The following is a 6,107-nucleotide window of genomic DNA, read 5'->3' as shown; positions in this document are numbered from 1 at the left end:
TGTCAGTTTTGCTACAGATTCACATGTGTGGTATTTCGACAGTGGTGCTCCACAGCACATTACCTCACATCGTGAATTGTTCTCCTCTCTCGAGTCTGTCCCTCATGGGAATTCAGTCACTTGTGCCAACAATGCCTCTTATCCAGTTCATGGAGTTGGAAAGATTGTGCTTACTGCTGCTAATGGCAGTCATGATAATCGCAAAACGCATTTCACCAAGGGTGAAAATGCGAAACGCCTGAAACGGGCGAAACATTTCACCTGCAGGGTGAAACACCCCAGGTGAAACGTTTTAAAAAAGTTTGCGGGTTTTTAGGCGAACAACGTTTTCACTCTTTGGGAACTTTTCAGAAGGCCGTTTCGGCTGCTAACGTTTAATTTAGACTCAAATTAATCTGCCCGCTTCTCTCTGCGAACTGACGCGCGCTACTCGACTGATGACTCTCCTGTCTAAAGGTAACAGACCCGACTCTCTCTCAAGCTTCAGCGAATTGGTAACTCTCTCTCTCTCTCTCAAGATTCAACACATGTGACAGTAGACATTGAAATGTCTACTGTCACATGTGCTGAATCTTGGAGAGAGAGAGAGAGAGAGAGAGAGAGAGAGAGAGAGAGAGAGAGAGAGAGAGAGAGAGAGAGAGAGAGAGAGAGAGAGAGAGAGAGAGAGAGAGAGAGTCGAGAAGTGCAATTTTCATCGCAACTTACAAGTGCAATTTGCAAATTTTACATGTGTGTATACAATATGTGTGTGTGTGTGTGTGTGTGTGTGTGAGAGAGAGAGAGAGAGAGAGAGAGAGAGAGAGAGAGAGAGAGAGAGAGAGAGAGAGAGAGAGAGAGAGAGAGAGAGAGAGAGAGAGAGAGAGAGAGAGAGAGAGAGAGAGAGAGAGAGAGAGAGAGAGAGAGAAGTGGAATTTCCGTCACAAGTGCAATTTGCAAGGGATTTGTAAATTGTGTGTGCACTGTGCGCGTGCAATTTGATCAAGACAATGGCACCAGCGTCGAGTCGTCGACTCTCGAATGACCTCATCAAGAGTCATGACTCATGAGTCATGACATCATTGACATGTGCCACACGTGTGTACTCAATGCACATGCAGGCAGCACTGAGCAGCATGCTTTGTGAAATTGTGTGCATTAGTGCTGCGCAAGTGTGAATGCTCAAGAGTCAAAAAGTTTAATGGCTGAATTTTTCGTGTGTGTATTGTAGGGCTTGGAATCATGGTGAGAGGAGGATCTTCACAGGGCAGATAGCCAATAATTGAGCGGGATCCATGGGAGTCTACAGTTTTTATATCCAAATACCATAAATCTAGCTCTCGCAGGGTTATATGTAAACTTTGTGGGGATGTACTTACAGGTGGTGTTACCCGCTTGAAAGCCCATTATGCTTGGATTGGAAGCAAAGGGAGAGATGCATGCAAATGTGTCTCTAAAGAGTTATGGCTTGCTTTTGGGGGTGAGCAGGCAAACTACATAAGTAGTGTCATGCCCAATCTTGAAGCCTCAACAGGTGAAGAGGCCCTCTTACAGAAAGTCCAAGATGAAAGGGCTAAATTGGCTGCTTCTCACCATCCCTTGCCTATGGCGGCTGCTGCTTCTAGTACTCCAGGAGCCTCGACTTCAAATATCCCTCCTATCCGTCGTGCTCCAAATGTTTTTGCTAGTGTGGAGGATAGCAATGCAGGAGATGCTACATGTGCTAGCACTCAAGATGTGGACAAGAGCCATGCTTCTCCTTCTATTAGCACCACACAGGCAGCTCCTTCCCAGCACGAAGTGGGGCAACTTGGAGTAGGTACTGGCAGGAAGAGGGCTCGCACATCGGCACACTCTTCTACATTGCATGATGTTTGGGCTCCTAGCTTGAAGAAGGCGGCGGAGATTGCCGAGGAGCGTTTTTTCTACCAATGCAACATTGCATTCCATGCTGCACGCACAGGGGCCTACAAAAGATTTGTGAATGCTGTCTCAGCCGCTACAGCTGCGGGGGCGCCCATCACTCCAGCCGGATCTGAGGCTCTTCGTACTAGTAGACTGACACGTCAAGTAGACATGGTACATGAGCAATTGCAGGGCCATAGAGAGTCTTGGGCAGTATATGGATGCACTATCATATCAGATGGCTGGAAAGATGTGCGAAAGCGTCACTTGCTCAATATTCTCGTGTCTTGTTGTACTGGCACAACATTTTTGAGAGCCATCGATGTGTCAGGAGCTGGCATAAGCATTACTGGTATGTTTCTTATTTTGATTTTTGTGTCACTTGATAATCAAAGCATAGAGCTGCGAGCATGATGCATCATGATTCATAAGAAGTGCTTCTTACAAGATTCAAATGCAAAATGTGCAGGAGAGCTTATTTTTGGACACATTCGAGATGCTATCGAGGAGGTCGGTCCACAACATGTAGTGCAAGTGGTAACAGACAATGCAAGCAATTGCAAGCTTATGGGCGAAATGATCGAAGCAAAATACCCCCACATAGTATGGAGTCCGTGTGCAGCACACTCCCTTGATCTTATGATGGAAGATATTGGTGCACTACCATGGGTGACTTCACTAGTTGATAAAGCTCTACAACTTATCAACTTCATTCATCGAAAATCATTCTCCCTAGGGTTGTTCACTTCACATTGCAAATGGGCTCTCAAGAAGCCAGCAAAGACGCGATTTTGCTACATCTTTCTTGTCTTGTGCCGGTGAGTTTCTCAAAGGTTTTCTAGTCTTTGAATCTCAAGTTTTACAAGTTATGTGAAGTGCAAATATTCATTGTTTTATGTACAGCTTGGTAAAATGCAAAGATAACTTGCGCCGAATGGTGGTAGATGAAAGGTGGTTAAATTGGCCAGATTCTACCACTCCTGCTGCTGTGGCAGTCCTTGATGGGGTGATTTGCAACAATACATTTTGGAGAGAGGTTTTTGAAACGCTTTTTCTGTCAAGTCTTAACTCTTGAGTCTTTTGACATTATACATATCGTTGTTCACATGTGAATTTGTGACATGTAGGGTGAGCATCATGCTCGACATATTTTATGTAAGATGGAATTGGTTTCGCCGTCCAATTCATTGTGTAGCCCACATATTGCATCCTGCTTGGAGATGTGAGGCTCAAAGATCCGATCGTGTGCTCTTGACTGGATGGAATGAATATGTGGAGAGAATCTATCGAAACAATGGCCATGCACAGAATCGACTAGAAGCTTGGATCTTTTGGAGTTTAGAGGTAAAGATCTCTGTAGGCTTCAAAGCACAATCATAAAGAGCACATTTAAAGTCTTGAAATTTGTCTCTTGATTCTTGTGGGACATATAGGTGGCAGGGGAAATTTTTCTCTTGCAATTGCCAAAGATGTTGAAAATCAAGCACTTCCAGTTTCATGGTGGGAAAAATTTGGGGGTCTTACACTCATGTTGCAGTCTTTGGCTTTGCGGGTCCTCTCCCAAGAGGTGAGCTCATCCGGAGCGAAGAGGCTATGGAGCATAATGGGAGACATACACACAAAAGATCGAAATAGGTGAGCTTCGCAATTAGAATTTAGCTTTGGTCATACACTCTATGGTTCACAAGTCTACGCATTTTTCCTAACTTGTTGTGTTTTAACTTTTCCGTAGGCTCAATACTCCCCAGCTGATAGGTTGGCATTTGTTAATGCCAATCTCCGAGTATTGGAGAAGGCGGGTGGATTGGATAGCGTAGGTCCTGTCAGTTGGCTACCAAAGCAAGTGGATCATCGACAGATTATAGTTGAGGCAGCTGATAGCTCGCATCTTCAGCCACATACACCTGAGGATGGTGTATGATTTCATCCGTGAGGACATGATGAGGTTCTCACGACAGACTCGTTCGACTACACGTCGCCTACGTGGGGAGACCACGATTGCTACTACTAGTGCTCGGCCTGAGAGAGCTACCGGAGCACGGAGGTCTAGACCTAGACGCAGTGTTGCAGAGCTTACTTCTACTACCAGGCGACTTACTCCGACTCCTTCAGAGTGTGAGAGTGATGAGGGGAGTCAGTCAGATGGATCTCAGTAGTCTCTTTTTGAGTATAGAGTAGCGACTCACGAGCGCTCAGCTTTGCGTATTTTGTTATGATATTTTATCATTTTGTCATGGACATCTTTTTTTGTGTATGCCATATGGGCTTTAGCCTTTGACTCGATCACTCCAGGCTTTACTCTTTATTGTCTTGTAAGTTGAGCAATGTAGTTTGTCGAGTTTCATCTTATTTACATGCAGATTCGATATATGTTCTCGTCATTCTATGTGTTCGCTATTCAGTCCATTGTTTTGTTAAGTTCTAACTTCTACTTGTAATGCTCGATGAAAATTAAGTGTGCAAGTAGATGTAGTCTCTTGTCACTCTGAATTTTGTTCATTTTCAGTTTGTTGAATGTTACGCAGCTTCTGCTTTAAATTTTGCTTAGAATGTAACTGTCTGATCAATGATATCTTACAAACTAGAGTAGATGTCAATTGTCATTGATATTGTTTGCATTATCATATCTCTCTCTCTCTCTCTCTCTCTCTCTCTCTCGCACACCTATTATGTATGTATATAATTTTATATATACATAAAATCGGCGTTTCGGTCAAACGTTTCACTTGAGGCCTCTCTCTTGAGTGAAACGTTTCGGGTGAAACGCCCCCGTTTCGGGGTGAAACGTTTCGCGGTTACGCTGATGGCAGTTCCTTCACACTTGTTGAAACTTTATGTACCTGGAATAAAAAAGTATCTCTTGTCTGTATCCGCATTTGCTAGACTTGGACTTGTAGTCAAATTTGTGGATGACAGATGTACAGTTCATGATGTCAGTTTTGGTGATGAAATTGTTCCATCTGGCCTTTTGTGCCGTGGGCTATATAAGCTCACTTTGTATGACAAGTGTGGATAAAATTTTGCAAATGCTGTTGTAGATTCAAGGGCTATTTCAGATGCAAAACTTTGGCATGCACGTTTTGGTCATATGAATATTGCCAGTTTGCTGCGTTTGTAGAAATCTGATATGGTTGCTTCTTTGCCGCCTCTTGAAGCACCTGTCAAACATGTTTGTGAAGGCTGTATTTTGGGTAAGATGCAGCGTTCTAAGTTTCCAAAGGATGGTTCAGTTCGGGCCACATGCAGGTTGCAGCTTGTGCATAGTGATGTTTGTGGGCCCATGCAAACTCCATCCTTGGGCAATTACCTGTACTTCGTGACTTTCATTGATGATGCATGCATGGGTTTCTCCTCTTAAAGCGAAGTCCGAAGTTTTTATGTGCTTCAAACAATTTCTGGCTATGGTTGAAAATGTCTCCAAATGTACTATGGGCACCCTCCGTTCCGATCAAGGGGGGGAGTATATGTCTCATGAATTTAATGCATTTCTGGCTAGTCGTGGGGTAAAACACCAATGTACAGTGCCTTATACACCTCACCAAAATGGTGTTGCTGAGAGGAAAACAGGTCACTTATGGAAATGGCACGATGTATGGTCAAAAGTCAAGCTTTGTCGCATTCTTTTTGGCTTGAGGCCATCATGTGTGCCACTTATGTACTTAACAGGTGTCCTACGAAAGCTTTGCAGTCTATTACTCCATATGAAGCATGGCATGATAGAAAGACTTCTATTGAGCACATGCGTGTTTTTGGCTATTTGGCATATGCTTTGGTGCCACAAACACAGCGCAGAAAATTGGATGATAAGGCTGTCAAATGTATTTTTGTTGGTTATAGTGCTGAAAGCAAAGGTTATAGGTTGTATCATCCGCAAACAAAATGTATTCTGGTTTCACGGGATGTAGTGTTTGTGGAAGATTCTGTTCAGCCCTTGCTGTCATGTACTAGAGACAATAATGTAAGCTCACAAGACATTTATGACACTTTGTTGCCTCTTTTTGGTGGTGGAAGTACGAATGTAAGTTCCAATGAGGCAAATGTACAGCCTATGGGGGTTTTTGAAAATGTTGTAGATCAGCCTATTACTGATGCAGATGTACATTATGTACTTGATGAGGAAAGGGCTAAAAATGAGCAAGCTAAAGGTATGCCAAAATGGCTGGTGCACACTTTGCGTGATAGTAAATTGGATGCACCTTTGTCTAGTCGTACTCGTTCAGGCTCTC

The 6,107-nt window shown here is 43.7% G+C and overlaps 1 pseudogene; it reads left to right on the top strand.

Annotated features, from left to right (window-relative positions):
- Positions 1-1,540: 1,540 nt before the first annotated feature.
- Positions 1,541-4,037, top strand: LOC147459445 (uncharacterized; annotated as a pseudogene).
- Positions 4,038-6,107: the final 2,070 nt, after the last annotated feature.

Source organism: Adiantum capillus-veneris, chromosome 4 (assembly GCF_014529385.1).
Source record: "Adiantum capillus-veneris isolate H3 chromosome 4, ASM1452938v2, whole genome shotgun sequence".
In the NCBI taxonomy this organism is placed as follows: Eukaryota; Viridiplantae; Streptophyta; class Polypodiopsida; order Polypodiales; family Pteridaceae; genus Adiantum; species Adiantum capillus-veneris.
Note: the sequence above shows the minus strand (reverse complement) of the source record. Positions and strands in the feature narration are given on the sequence as shown.